The sequence below is a fragment of the Oryctolagus cuniculus genome, chromosome 6, assembly GCF_964237555.1.
Source record: "Oryctolagus cuniculus chromosome 6, mOryCun1.1, whole genome shotgun sequence".
Taxonomy (NCBI): domain Eukaryota; kingdom Metazoa; phylum Chordata; class Mammalia; order Lagomorpha; family Leporidae; genus Oryctolagus; species Oryctolagus cuniculus.
This window is the reverse complement of record NC_091437.1, coordinates 124203628-124217829: the sequence shown is the minus strand read 5'-3', so window position 1 is coordinate 124217829 and position 14202 is coordinate 124203628. Positions and strand designations below refer to the sequence as shown.

The 14202-nt window shown below is 37.7% G+C and overlaps 1 protein-coding gene across 2 annotated transcripts in view; it reads left to right on the top strand.

Moving 5' to 3' along the window:
• Nucleotides 1-14202, top strand: part of STK3 (serine/threonine kinase 3) — a 322864-nt gene that overhangs the window by 135125 nt on the left and 173537 nt on the right. The gene's annotated exons all lie outside the window — the stretch shown is intronic.

Here is a 14202-nt window from a genome sequence, read left to right as displayed (position 1 = left end):
TGAAGATGATACAGTAATACTTTGTGCATGTTCTCTAATACTGACTTTTTCACATTTAAACAGTATTGACTGACTTTAGCTTTAGTGAGCTTCTGAGTGTATAGATGTTCTGTTAAGCCTAGTGCTTTCTACTTTCATATAGATTGTTATTGTTTATCACGAATCAGTTCTTTATCATTTTCTATTTATTTTCACACAATACAGTGATTCTAATTTTTATTTGTCAACATGAAACCCATGAAAAGGGTTGAAAAGTTAACTTTAAGTACAGTTATCTCCTAGAGAGGTAAGTGGAGGAGCTTATGGTTGAAAGCTTCGAGAGGCTAGAGCCTCTCTCTGAGAATTTCTACGTTTCGTCAGTAGGTATTTCTTGTCTTACAGTGAAAGGCATCTTGAATCTTTCCTACCTGTGGATGCTTTTACAGGGCTGAGCTTTCATAGAACAGTGTAGGGGTTTGTGTTCAGTGAAATAAAGAGGCAAACAGATTGTTTGACATGTGTGTTGAGTGAGTGTTACTGTGTTACTTCAGGTTTGTAGCGTGTTGCTTGATTCTGTTGAAGACCTGTTTTTCCTTTATTTATTGAGTTTTGGGAAAATTTTTGACTCTGAAGAACCTTGAGAGAACTGGCAGAAAGTGTCTTTTCTCTGAAGTTCTACTTTGAATTTTAGATAACTGCTGTTTACTTGTCAAAAAATTGTTTCAGATATATCTTTTGCCAGCTTATTCTTTGACTAAGTTGGATATATAAAGGATAAGTCTGTCTGTCTTTGAACCAGCCAGAAACATGTATCTGAAATGTTTGAAGGCCATTTTGTAGGCTTGGTCTTAGGGTCAGGTAGTTAGAGGGGTCTTCCCAAGTCATAGAATCTTAGGGTACTTTTTGATTAGGTTTCTTTAAGATATGCTGGTTGTATCAGGAAGCAATTCCAAATTAGAAATCCAGGCCAATACATTAGTTGTGCTTTTTATGAGATAAGTGGAGAATGTAAGATAAAAAGAATTTTTAGAGTCAAAATTTCTAAAATGAGAAGATTTAACTTTAGGTACTTATTTAATGCAGTGCATTGCTTAAGAGATAAATAAGTCATTAATTGAGGCTAATTTGTTTATAGTTAAATTTTTTGTTAATGAACTGTTTGATTTAGAATAAGATATAAAATTTTCTATACCTACTAGAGTAATCCAAAGTCCAGGCCTTTTGGTTTTAAATCTGTTTATATGAATCATAGAAAAAGATTGTTTTGGGTGGCTGGCACTATGGTATACGGGTTAAGCCACTGTCTACAGTACCAGTATTCCACATGGGTACCAGTTTGAGTCCCAACTGCTCCATTTCAGATCCAGCTCCATGATGATGTGGCTGGGAAAGTGGCAGAAGATGGCCCAAGTGCTTAAGTCCCTGTACACATGTGGGAAACCTGGATGAACCTGCCTCCTGGCTTGGCCAGACCCAGCCCTGGCCATTGGTGGCCAGTTAGGGAGTGAACCCCTGGATAGAAAGTCTCTCTCTCTCTGTCTCACCCTCTCTCTCTCTGAATTTCAAGTAAATGAATAAATCTTTAAAAAAAAAAAAAACAAAAATAAGTAAAAAAAGAAAAGATTATTTTGGCACGTGTAATCAAGTAGCAGAAACAGTTTGAAAGTTGGACAAAATTGAAATTTAATTGGAATTAAATAGAAAACATTTCATATTTCTAAATAAGGTTTTAATTAAAGTAAATTTGGCTCATCTTTTTTTTTGACATGTCTCTCAGCAGGAAATTTGAAACATACTTCAGTTGATGGTTGGCTTTCTCTGACTTTGATTAATCACTTTCAAAGTAAGCAGTAGACCAGTACAGTAATTTTACAATTATACACAAGTGAGATTATTTGAAACTTCAACTGTAAGGGAAGTTTTATATTGGTCAACTTTATAATACTATTTATTTTTCTCTTATGATTCAGCTACTTAAAAGTACTAATGTGAAAAAAGATTCTATTATCTTTTTGCAGATATAATTTAATAGGGGAAATTTTAAGCTGGAAATGTTAGTTTCAAAGCTGTTTTTCCATGAATACTGAAAACTTTAAGCTTTTGTGAAAACTAGCTGATGAAACCATCATTGTGGTTAAGTATTGGAAGGAGTCCAACTAATGGAGCTGGCTGTAAGTTACGATTCCAAACTAATGAACCAAGTTATATTTCCCTAGAGCGTTGCTAAGAATAAAACTTTGAACTGTTTGAAAGATTTGAAATGACAACAGAATTTAGTTATTTGTGATCAGAATAAAACAACTCTCGTCATTGCAAGATTAAATGCCTGTACAAGATTTTAAACATTCCAGGTGTCAAAACTAATTCAGAGAGAAACCATGGTCCATATAAATTAATACTGAAAAATATGTACTCCATTTTTACACACAACATATATGTGTGTGTGTGTGTGTGTGTGTGTGTGTATATATATATATATATCTCCTAGAGTCCTCATGGGGAACAAAGTCCTTTACCCTTTCTGAAAGATCCCTGTTTTGTCTTGTCAAGAACATTGGCTTATATGCAGTGTAACATACTGGAAAATTTCATGTCCTAATTTCTTAGAATATAACTTTCTTTTTTGACAGGCAGAGTTAGACAGTGAGAGAGACAGAGAGAATAGAATGGTCTTCCTTTTCCGTTGGTTCACTCCCCAAATGGCCGCCACAGCTGGCGCGCTGTGCCGATCCTAAGCCAGGAGCCAGGTGCTTCCTCCTGGTCTCCCATGCAGGTGCAGGGCCCAAGCACTTGGGCCATCCTCCACTGCACTCCCGGGCCACAGCAGAGAGCTGGACTGGAAGAGGAGCAACCGGGACAGAACTGCTGCCCCAACTGGGACTAGAACCCGGTGTGCCGGAGCCGCAGGCAGAGCATTAGCCTAGTGAGCCGTGGTACAGGCCTTAGAGTATAACTTATAACAAGACAAAATGTATTTTGCCGCTGATACTGCATTTAAAAAGTAAGAAAGTATCTAATATTGTGTTTTGAAACACTGATTAACTTCTGTATATTAAGAGGGACTGTTTCATCTTTTAAGAGTTAAAAAAATGCTATATTGTAGAAGCCAAGTCCTTGAGTCTTTTGAGTGTTAAAATAAGAAACAGTTACTGGATTTCTCTTTCTGTAGAGGAAATGCCAGTCAATTTTTAATGATTAAAAACTATACCACACTTAGGTTTATGAGGAAAACAAGCTTTTCGTAGTGCTACTAGTTACATAACCTTTTCCTTATGTGTTGTGAATTTAAATTTATTTTGTACTTGATTTTTAATTTTTAAAGTTGTATAGGCCTAGAACATGGTAATATTTTTCAAAAAAGACTACCCAAGTCTACACTTTCTCACTTTCCTTATTTTACTTACTTTCTATTATATATTCATTGCATTTAAAAATGATGCTGCATATTTAATGAAAAAAGTTTTTTGAAAGGAAGTGTTGCCAATCAGTCTGAATTTGTTACAGTTAAAATTTGATGGTCTAAAGACAATTTATAATCCTCTTCTTGTTATAAAATATTGTCAAATTTATAGTAGTATCAGTTAGAAAGTTTATGGAAACATTGTTTAGGGTGGTTTAAAATAGAACTAAATCTTTAATTTGAATTTGATGGCACCTGTTTTCATTTTGTTCCCCCGGCAACACCACTGGTACCAAAATTGCCCATAGACCACCCTGGTTTTTGAGAAGAATGAAATCATTCTGTTTTTTTTTTTTTTTTTTTTTTTTTATAATTTCATCCTTTTACTGACTAAATATTTAAATAGTTATAAAACATCTGTCAGAGTTTGTGAACTTACATTGGAGCTAAAGAGTTTAAGACACATAATTGGAAGTTTTGCATTAAAGTCCCTGAGTAATTTTAGTTTGTCTTTCTTAGTTATACTAAAATTTTTATTAGAATTAGAAATTAGAAAAGTAACTGACAGCAACCAGAGAAAAAATGTCTAGACTTAGTCATGTTGGAAAGCTATGTTTTCTTTTATTCATTTACTGACAATTGAAAAATTTTTTTAAGAAAGACAATGTGATCCTTTCTTTCTGAAAGGCTCTAAGCAGTTCACACATGTGAATTAAAATTCACACTGTTGAGAGTCCTGTGGCAAAGAGAAACATAATTTTTTTTTCTAAAAGAGTGCTCTTTTTTCCTCCTTACTCTATCATTGAATATTGGGATATCATGAAATGTCATTATTTTATCTGTTTTAATAATGGATCATTACAACTTAGATGTAATAAGACAAGTGGCTAATGATTACTACTTTTCTGCATTCAAAGATCAGAATTGATTGTCTTATCATAGGTTCAGTAATCTAGATATATTAGGTTAACATGTATTCTTTTGGTAATTTACTTGATCAAGTGGTGTTTCTTTTTGTGTTGTCCAAAGGAAAATTCATGTAGGAAAATTATGGTTAACTTGAAAGGAATAGAGTGTACAGATCAGCAAATCTTTGCTTTGTTTCAGTTTGTTCTGTATTTTTATATAGGTTATATCTTGTCATGAAAATGTTTATAGGAGGTAGAATCTCTAAACCTGACTTGATTAGGTAGAACTTTATATAGAATCAACGAAGACAGGAAATATTTAACATTTATTAAAAATGATAATCTACTGTTCTTATTTATTGTAAGATTATTTTTTCTTTTAGTAGGTAAATCGTTTTTCTTGTTGAGGAGCATGTGGGTGAATAATCACCCTTCTCCCCCAAATCTTCTTGAATACTACTTCATACCTTGTGTATTACTAGGCTGATTAGAAAATGTCCTTGGGGAGCCAGTGCTGTGGCGTAGCAAGTAAAGCCACCGCCTGCAGTGCCGGCATCCCATACGGGTGCTGGTTCAAGTCCTGGCTGCACCACTTCTGATCCAGCTCTCTGCTGTGGCCTGGGAAAGCAGTAGAAGATGGCCTAAGCGCTTGGGCCCCTGAACGTGCATGAGAAGGCTTGGAGGAAGCTTCTTGCTCCTGGTTTCGGATTGGCACAGCTCTGACCATTGTGGCCATCTGGAGAGTGAACCAGCGGATGGAAGACTGACTCTCTCTCTCTGTTTTGCCTCTGCCTCTCTGTAACTCTGCCTTTTAGATAAATAAATAAATAAAAAGAAAATGTCCTTGTATGATTCAGAATTTTTCCGTACGATTTTTTGACCTTTACTAAAGCCATTGTGTTATGGTAAGGCGATCATTCTTATTTAACAGAATGGTATTTGAATGAGGAATAAATTTTATTCCTGGATGACACCAGTTATTAGGAAAATTTAACTTCTTTACACTACTCATTCATTTGGAAGGGAGTAGAAAAAATTTCTTCAAGTTCTCCTAAAAGTCTTGATGGTGTGTGTGTGTGTATGTATGTATGAAACCAGTTGCCTCAGTGGGATAAAACTGTTTGGTGGGGGCCTGGTATTGTGGCACAGTGGGTTAAGCCTACATTAGTGATGCCAGCATCCCATATAGGGGCTGGTTTGTATCCCAGCTGTTCCATTTCTGATCCAGCTCCTTGATAATGTGCCTTGGAAAGCAGCAGGTGATGGCCCAAGTCCCTGGGCTCGTGCTATTCATGTGGGAGACCTGGGTGAAGTTCCAGGCAGCCCTAGCAGCTGTGGACATCTGGAGAGTGAAACAGTAGATGGAAGATCTCTCTCTGTCTCTCCATCTATCTCTGTAGCTCTTCCTTTCAAATAAGTAAATAATCTTGAAAGAAAAAACACTATCTGGTGTAATCAAAAAGTTTGGGCTTCTTTTGTTGGGGTAATTGTATGGTAAAAGGGAAAGAACTGTCTTTTTAAGTCAGACCTTTAGTTTTAGCATTTTGTTCTCTCTAAACCATGTACTATCTCTGTTTAAAAAAAAAAAAAGATGATACCTCTCAAGGTGGTTGTCATCAGGTTGTAATAAACTAGGTAAAGATATTTTTCACAGTTTCCAACACAGCAAGAAATTAGTAAAAGTACAGACTCATCGTTGCTCTTCATTCTTCCCATAAATTTGCCTCTTTGGTGTTGTGTGCCCCAGCAAGAGAATTGAGTTCCTGTAACTCTGAGAATGTTGTATCCTCTGGGACTTAGGATATGCTTGGAACCCATGTTTCTAGAGCTGTTTTTAGTTCTATTTATTATACCTAAACATGTGTAAATCTCTTTCCAAGCTAGAGATGATTCTCACACCTTAATCATTTATGCTTTAGTTGAAGTATTAGTCCTTTTAATCTCTTTTCAGTCAGTGTGGAAAGCATTTCTTGTGCATAGTAATATGAAGTATCCTTGAAGGAAACCCAACACCCTATGAAATGTCCATGTGTGCACCTGAATAAATAAAGTTGGGTTAAAAGTAGTCAAGACCTGGTTCTGAAAGAAGCAAGGATAATTTGCTTTAAGTATGTATTATATTTTACCTGATTTTTTTTTTTTTAAATTTACTTATTTAAAGGCGGGGGGTGGGGAATCTTCCATCTGCTCATTCATTCCCCAAATGGCTGCAACGGCTGGAGCTGCGCAGATCCGAAGCCAGGAGCCAGGAGCTTCTTCCAGGTCTCCCAAGTGGGTGCAGGGGCCCAAGGACTTGAGCCATCTCCTACTGTTTTCCCAGGCCATAGCAGAGAGCTGGATTGGAAGAGGAGCAGCCGGGACTAGAACCGGCACCCATATGGGATGCCGGCACTGCAGGCCAGGGCTTTAACCTGCTGCGCCACAGCACAGGCCCCGTGCAGAGATCAGCTTTGTTAAAGAAACTTTGTATCAGGAGATTTATTTGAAAGGCAGAATCACAGAGAGAGAGAGAGAGAGAAAGAGTAAGACCTTCCATCCACTGGTTCACTCCCCAAATGGCTGCAACTGTAGGGGCTATCCCAGGCCAAAGCCAGGAATCTGAAATTCCTTCTGGGTCTCTCACGTGGGTGCAGGGATCCAAGGACTTGGGCCATTCTCTTTTGCTTTCCCAGGAACATTAGCCAAGAGCAGGATCAGAAGGGGAGCAGCCATGACACAAAACAGTGCCCATATGGGATGCCAGAGTTACAGACAGCAGTGTAACCTGCTGTGCCACAATGCTAGTCCCGGTTACTATATTTTTATGGGACTTATTTGTGAGATGATTTATGAGTTAGTCTATGGCAGAATACTAGTGAAATGTTTCTTCAGTTAAATAAGAATCAGTAAAACGAAATGAGGATAAGTTTGATATAGACAGGTTAACAAATACAGGTTAATGTGAGTGGTATTCTCCCTTTTCCATTGTAGAACATACTACTGCTAATTTTTTCACATTTGAGCATTTCATAATAATTAATATCTAAACATGCACAAAGATTTTACTTATGAACTAGGTACTACAATAAGTGTGATTCATGAATTCTTTCCTGTAAGGTATGCTGTTTCTTAGCCTGCAAGAAGAGTTGTGCTACATTCCTTCTGTTTTAAACTTTTCACTTTTTTAAACATTTAATTTTAGTAAAAACTTAAAATTTACCTTATTAACTATTTTAAGAGTATGTTTGAGAAATATTAAGTATGTTCACATTTGTATTATCCTATAGCTCTCCAGAACTTTTTCATGTTGAAAATTGAAAAGCAGTCCATTAAATAACAACTCTACATTTTCCTCTCCTCTCAGCCCCTGGTAACCATCATTACTTACAGTACCTTATGCAAACAGAATCACATGGTATTTGTGTTTTTTTGTACTGGCTTTTCTCAGTAATATCCCCTGGGTTCATCCATGTTGTAGCATGTTTCAGTTTTTCCTTTCTTTTTCAGGCTAACTAATATTCTATTGTATGTGTAGACACATTTTGTGCATTCATCTTCATTTTTAATTTTTTTAAAATGATGTCTTTTAATTTTTTTAAAAGATTTTATTTATTTTTTTGAGAGGTAGAGTTACAGACAGTGAGAAGGAGAGACAGAGAAAAAGGTCTTCCATCTGTTGATTCACTCCCCAAGTGGCTGCAACGGCTGGAGCTGCACTGATCCGAAGCTAGGAGCCAGGTGCTTCTTCCTGGTCTCCCATGTGGTTGCAGGTGCCCAAGGACTTGGACCATCTTCTACTTCTTTCTCAGGCCACAGCAGAGAGCTGGATTGGAAGAGGAGCAGCCGGGACTAGAACCAGCACACATATGGGATGCTGGCACTACAGGCGGAAGATTAACCTACTGTGCCACAGTGCTGGCCCCCGTCTTTTTAAATTTTTTTTTTTTTTTTTTGACAGGCAGAGTGGACAGTGAGAGAGAGAGACAGAGAGAAAGGTCTTCCTTTGCCGTTGGTTCACCCTCCAATGGCCGCCGCGGTCCGCGCGCTGCGGCCGGCGCACCGCGCTGATCCGATGGCAGGAGCCAGGTGCTTCTCCTGGTCTCCCATGGGGTACAGGGCCCAAGCACCTGGGCCATCCTCCACTGCACTCCCTGGCCACAGCAGAGGGCTGGCCTGGAAGAGGGGCAACCAGGACAGAATCCGGCGCCCCGACCGGGACTAGAACCCGGTGTGCCGGCGCCGCAAGGCGGAGGATTAGCCTAGTGAGCCGCGGCGCTGGCTCGTCTTTTTAATTTTAATTTTATTTTTTGTTAAAGATTTATTTGTTTATTTGAAAGGCAGAATTATAGAGAGGCAAGAGAAAGAGAGGTCTTCTATCTGCTGGTTCACTCACCAAATGGCCACAATGGCCAGAGCTGGGCCAATCTGAAGCCAGGAGCTAGAAGCTTCTTCCGGGTCTCCTGCGTGGTTGTAGGGGCCCAAGGATTTGGGCCATCTTCTACTGCTTTCCAAGGTGCATTAGCAGGGAGCTGGATTAGAAGTGGAGCAGCTGGTACTAGCACTTGCACCCAAATGGGATGCTGGCACTGCAGGCAGCAGCTTTACCTGCTGTGCCACAGCACTGGCCCCTAATTTTATTTGATAAACATTACCTTTATTTTTCACCCAAAGTTTATCTCTAGGTTTTAGATTCATTAGGGACATAAGTCATTTTCCTGGCTTATTCTTTGGAAATCATGTTAATGTTTATACATTTTAACCTGTTTTGAAGTTATATTGCTAATTTATACATTGCTAATTAATTATACATTTAGAAATCTTTAAGTGATTTTATTAGTTTTATTAAATATTAATTTGATTGGATGTTTTAAAAGAACTTGGACATTGCTGGTTAGATAATTATCAATCATGAGGCTAATAAATTTATTTTCCAATAGTGTACAAACTATACTCTGCCGGTTTAAATTATAGCACCTAATGTAGCCTCAAGGTTTATGACATAATTATAACTTTTCGACTGAGCAGTGCTTAATTTGTTATGAAAGTAAAAGAAAATTAATTCCATCAAAATTGTGCTGCTGACATCTGTTTCTGATAAAATTTTAGTAATATGATAAGAATTAAAAGCATTGTGTGATTACTGGTTTCTGATTTCCATGATAGTAAACGGCAGATGATTTGTCTTTCCTTTGTGAATGATTTATATGTGAGATGTTATTAAGTCAAAATTGACAAGAAATGTAGTGCTTGGGGACACTAAAGCAATAACTGAGTTTCTTTCTGACCCTAATCCTTTTAGATTACCTGTTAAATTTGTTAAGTAAGTTCTATTTTTCTCAAATTTTGCGGAAATAATGAAAGATTAAGTGAGAATGTTTAATATACAATTGTATTTAGGGCATAATATTTTTCTAAAACCACAAGATATTTTAACATACATGGGTCAGTGTATTCAATCTATTTTTTACTCTATAACCTGCTGTATTGTCTTAGTTTCCCTTAAATTGCTACAATTGGAAGAAAACATATGATCCTTTGAGACTGAGTTTATTTGGAGGTAATGCCGGTGTATATGAATGCTCTTAACACCAGACTCTGGAGTTGAGAAGGAAGAAAGTGGTTCACAAGTGCAAATGCTTGAGGGGCCGGCATATGACAGTGGGTTAAGTGGCCACCTGAGGTGCTGGCATCCCATGTGGGTACCAGATCTTGTCCTGGCTTCTCCACTTCTCCCTGTTAATGACATGCGAAAAGTAGTGAAAGATTGCCCAAGTGTTTGGGCCCCTGCCACCCATGTGGGAGACCCTGATGGCCGTTTGTGACCATCTGGAGAGTAAACAAGTGGATGGAAGATTTCTCTCTGTCTGTCCCTCTCTTGGTAATTCTGACTTTGAAATAAATAAATAAACCCCTTTTTTAAAAAAAGCGCAAAATGCTTGATTAAGGTAATGGACAAAAGAGGAGAGGGAAGGACAATCAGAAGGAGAGAATCAGAAATGGAAGAAAAAAGAGGACAGTGGCTAACAGATGAAGATGGCATTTGTTAGGAAAAAGAAGAATGGCAGAGAGTGCATTTGTTCTTCTGTGGTTTGGGATGGTTGCCTTTTGCTCTCCCAGCACTGGGAGCAGAGCTGTTTGCTGAGGTGTTTCTGGATTGCTTTAGTCTGCTGTTGCTGTTCAGCAACACTGTCATTGGGATCTCACTGGAGTTATCGCAGGAATGACCCTGCAGGTACTAATCTCAGCAGCTCTTACTTTGCAGCCAACTCCCTGGGCCAGGCTGTCTGATGTAAATCAAGAATATCTAACTCTAAAGCTAATTTTCTTTCCATTACATAATCCAGCTTCAATAGGAAACCACTTTCCTAGATTTAGCCTATGTCCAATGACTTTGCTGAACTCATCTATTTCATGTAGTAAGTAAATGTCCTTGGATATAGTAAGCTATGATCATGCTGTTTGTACAAATTAATATTTTAACAGATTTGTTGATATAATTCACATAAAATTGTGTGCATATATTTCAGATATATCACTTGATATTTAGAAATTGCTATTTTAATTTTTTTCCTATAATGTGACTTCAGGCCAAAGTACCAATTATCTTAGTCTTTTACTTTTTTCATATATAAAAGTGATAGACTAGGTGTATTGGAAGCAGAGATTTCCTATAAGGATTAAATGAGACATTATCTTCAAAGGATCCAGGAGAGTTTTTTTTTTGTTTTGTTTTGTTTTGTTTTGACAGGCAGAGTGGACAGTGAGAGAGAGAGAGAGAGACAGAGAGAAAGGTCTTCCTTTGCCATTGGTTCACCCTCCAATGGCCGCCGCGGCCGGCGCGCCGCGCTGATCCAAAGGCAGGAGCCAGGTGCTTTTCCTGGTCTCCCATGGGGTGCAGGGCCCAAGCACTTGGGCCATCCTCCACTGCCTTCCTGGGCCACAGCAGAGAGCTGGCCTGGAAGAGGGGCAACCAGGACAGAATCCGGCGCCCCGACCGGGACTAGAACCCGGTGTGCCGGTGCCGCAAGGCGGAGGATTAGCCTAGTGAGCCGCGGCGCCAGCCTCAGGCCAGTGTTGATACATAGGGGTGATACACAGGCATCCTAATCTTATTTCCATTTTTGAAAATGCATTTCTTCATTTTGCATATATCTACCATTTGATTTCCAAAAGAAATTTTCAACATCACATGAAGATATTTCCAAAACTTTATTTTTCAGTATCTTAATCTTGAGTACATAATTTTATCATTTCTTGACTGGTAGCATAATATACAATAGAATTAAAACATCTTTCTATAGCTGTGAGGAATTCACCTATTTGAAGGTTGAATCTATGGATGTAACATATTTTAATTCGCTTGCATATTTTTTCCCCTCACGTTAATAAAGTATGTTTATAAACTGTCTTTGTAGTGGCTCTTCCTCTTGTCAGGATTTCTGTTCTTTCCTGTAACCTTAAGCGTCCCCACTTACCTTATTTTCCTTACTTTATCTGCTAAAATACTATATTATCAGAGAAGCAATACCACATGATGGTTAAGAACATGGGAGCGCATAAGAGACTAGGAGGAAGCACCTGGCTTCTGGCATCGGATCTGTGCAGCGCCGGCTGTAGTGGCCATTTGTAGGGTGAACCAATGGAAGGAAGACCTTTCTCCCTATCTCTCTCTCACTGTCTAACTCTGCCTGTCAAAAAAAAAAAAAAAAAAAAAAAAAAAAAAAAAAAAAAAAAACCAAACAATGCTAACTAGCGACTATTTAGACAATGATAAAGGTGAAGGCGGAGGAAGCTATTGTTGATGAAGGTTGTGCCCGGTTAAAATACTGCTAGTATTTCTAACAATTCCATGTGCATCTGGACAGCATATGGGAATTTAAGGGGAAAGAGAAATTATTCCAGCTTGCTTTGTGGGAAAATTCGAAGAATCCATTCTTCTAAATTATCTGTCAGTGAAATGGCATAGGCTGATGTTCAAACTTTGAGAGATTGTACCAATTGGGAAAAGAAGAAAGCTGGTTCTTTGTTTTAGAATTCTGGTGCAACACTTGCTAGACAAACATTTTGCTAGGTACTTGTATGATACTTAAAAGAAAATTGGAGCCACAACAGTAAAGGTTTCTTTTCTTTGTTTTAAGTGTCTATCAGAACTGCTTGCCCTCAAAATTTTTGTTCTTGTCATTTGATATTTTTAAATTTTTATTGGTCATTGTTAACAGTATTGATTATATCTAATTCTTCCTCATTAAAAGATAAACAATTTAGAATAAATTTAATTTGGCTTTTATTGGCCTTCAGTTAGTATAACTGTTTCCAGCCTGAAACAGTAAATGGGAGATCTCTTGATCACTTTCTCTCTCTCTCTCTCTCTCTCTCTCTCTCTCTCTGTCTCGTGTGTGTCTCAAACAATAATTAAAAAAAAAATTAAAAGTTCACTGTTCAAAGATTTGAGGCAGGCCAGGGATCAGGGATTTACAGGACAAACATGACAGCAGGAGCCAGGCTGGTTAGGAGCTACAGAAAGAACTCAGGTCAGACAGCCTAAGTGACTGAGTTCACTACTAATCACAAGTGTCTCCGGGGTTTCAGGGCATTCTGAAATGGAACAGAAGACGGACAGTTATACTTTTTATCAAAAATAATTCTGGACTTTTTCTTTGCGTATGATTGCTCACTAGAAAGGAGTTTAGGAAAGGCAGAAAGCTGAGAGGGAGTTCATCTCAGTGACAGCTTTTGGGGAGCTGCAGTGTTGGAGAGTTTAATGATAGCATAGCATCTGGGAGTAGACTGATGTCCAGCTGACTGGCTGACTTTGCTTCTTCACACACCATGCTGTCTATCCTTTCAGTACTGATTCTTGGGAGTTTAAGGTGGACTTAAACTTTGTTGGAAAGGTACATTTTCTTTAAGTTGACCTTGAAAAATAGTGAAATTGCAATTTTTAAAAAATCTAATTACATCATTATCATTCTTTATATTATGTTAACCTATATATTCATTCAACCACTGTTTATTGAATATCAGCTTTATATTCAACTACTGGGAATTCAAAGCTGAATGAATCAGACATACTCCAGCACAAACTAGCTCATACTTTATAGATATGACATTATGTGGATACTTGAAAATATTTATTTGAATTTTTCTCATAGATCCATTGACCTTTGCTACAGTTTAATATATAATATGGCATTTAGAAAGTAAGTATTTTTGATTTACTATTTGTGGATCATTTAGCTTATAGCAGCTTTATATACTTAATAAAAACTTGTTTATGCCACAGTATCTGAGATATACAGTTGTTTCTCAGACTTTATGTATTGCCTTAAGTCAGAAGTCCAGATTTGGCATATTTTTATTGGACATTTCTTCCAAAAGTGTTTTGAACTGTATACAACCCTGCTTTCAGGATGCCCACACCTTTCAAGGACTCTAATGAATAGGAGGATGGCCACCCTGTTAAGACATTAGTGGTGGGTTTTGATTAGAAGTTGATATTTGAACCAGTTGTGTCGATTCTTTGTTTAAATGAGCCTGATTCAGCAGAGCAAAACAAAAATTGAAATGTTTTAAATCATTTCAGTACCTGTAATTGTCTATAAACAATCAATTCCAGCTTTATGAACTTCCATTCTTTGGTACACCATGGTTGTACTAATAACTGTTGTAACTGGTCTTTGTGGTCTTTGTTTAAATGTTGGAAATGGGACTTTAATATGAACATGCAGTAAATCTTAACCACAGAGGCACACACAGGTTCCAGTGTAATATGGAGCAGGAAAGAGACACATGTAAACAGACATATTCCTCATCTTAATATGTGGAGTCATACTTCCATAGCATTGCATTCAGTGTTTATATAGAGAGAGCTGGCAATGAAAAACTGCTGTTCCTACATTTTACTGTGTATTTTGATCTCTGGGTTATTTACTTCTT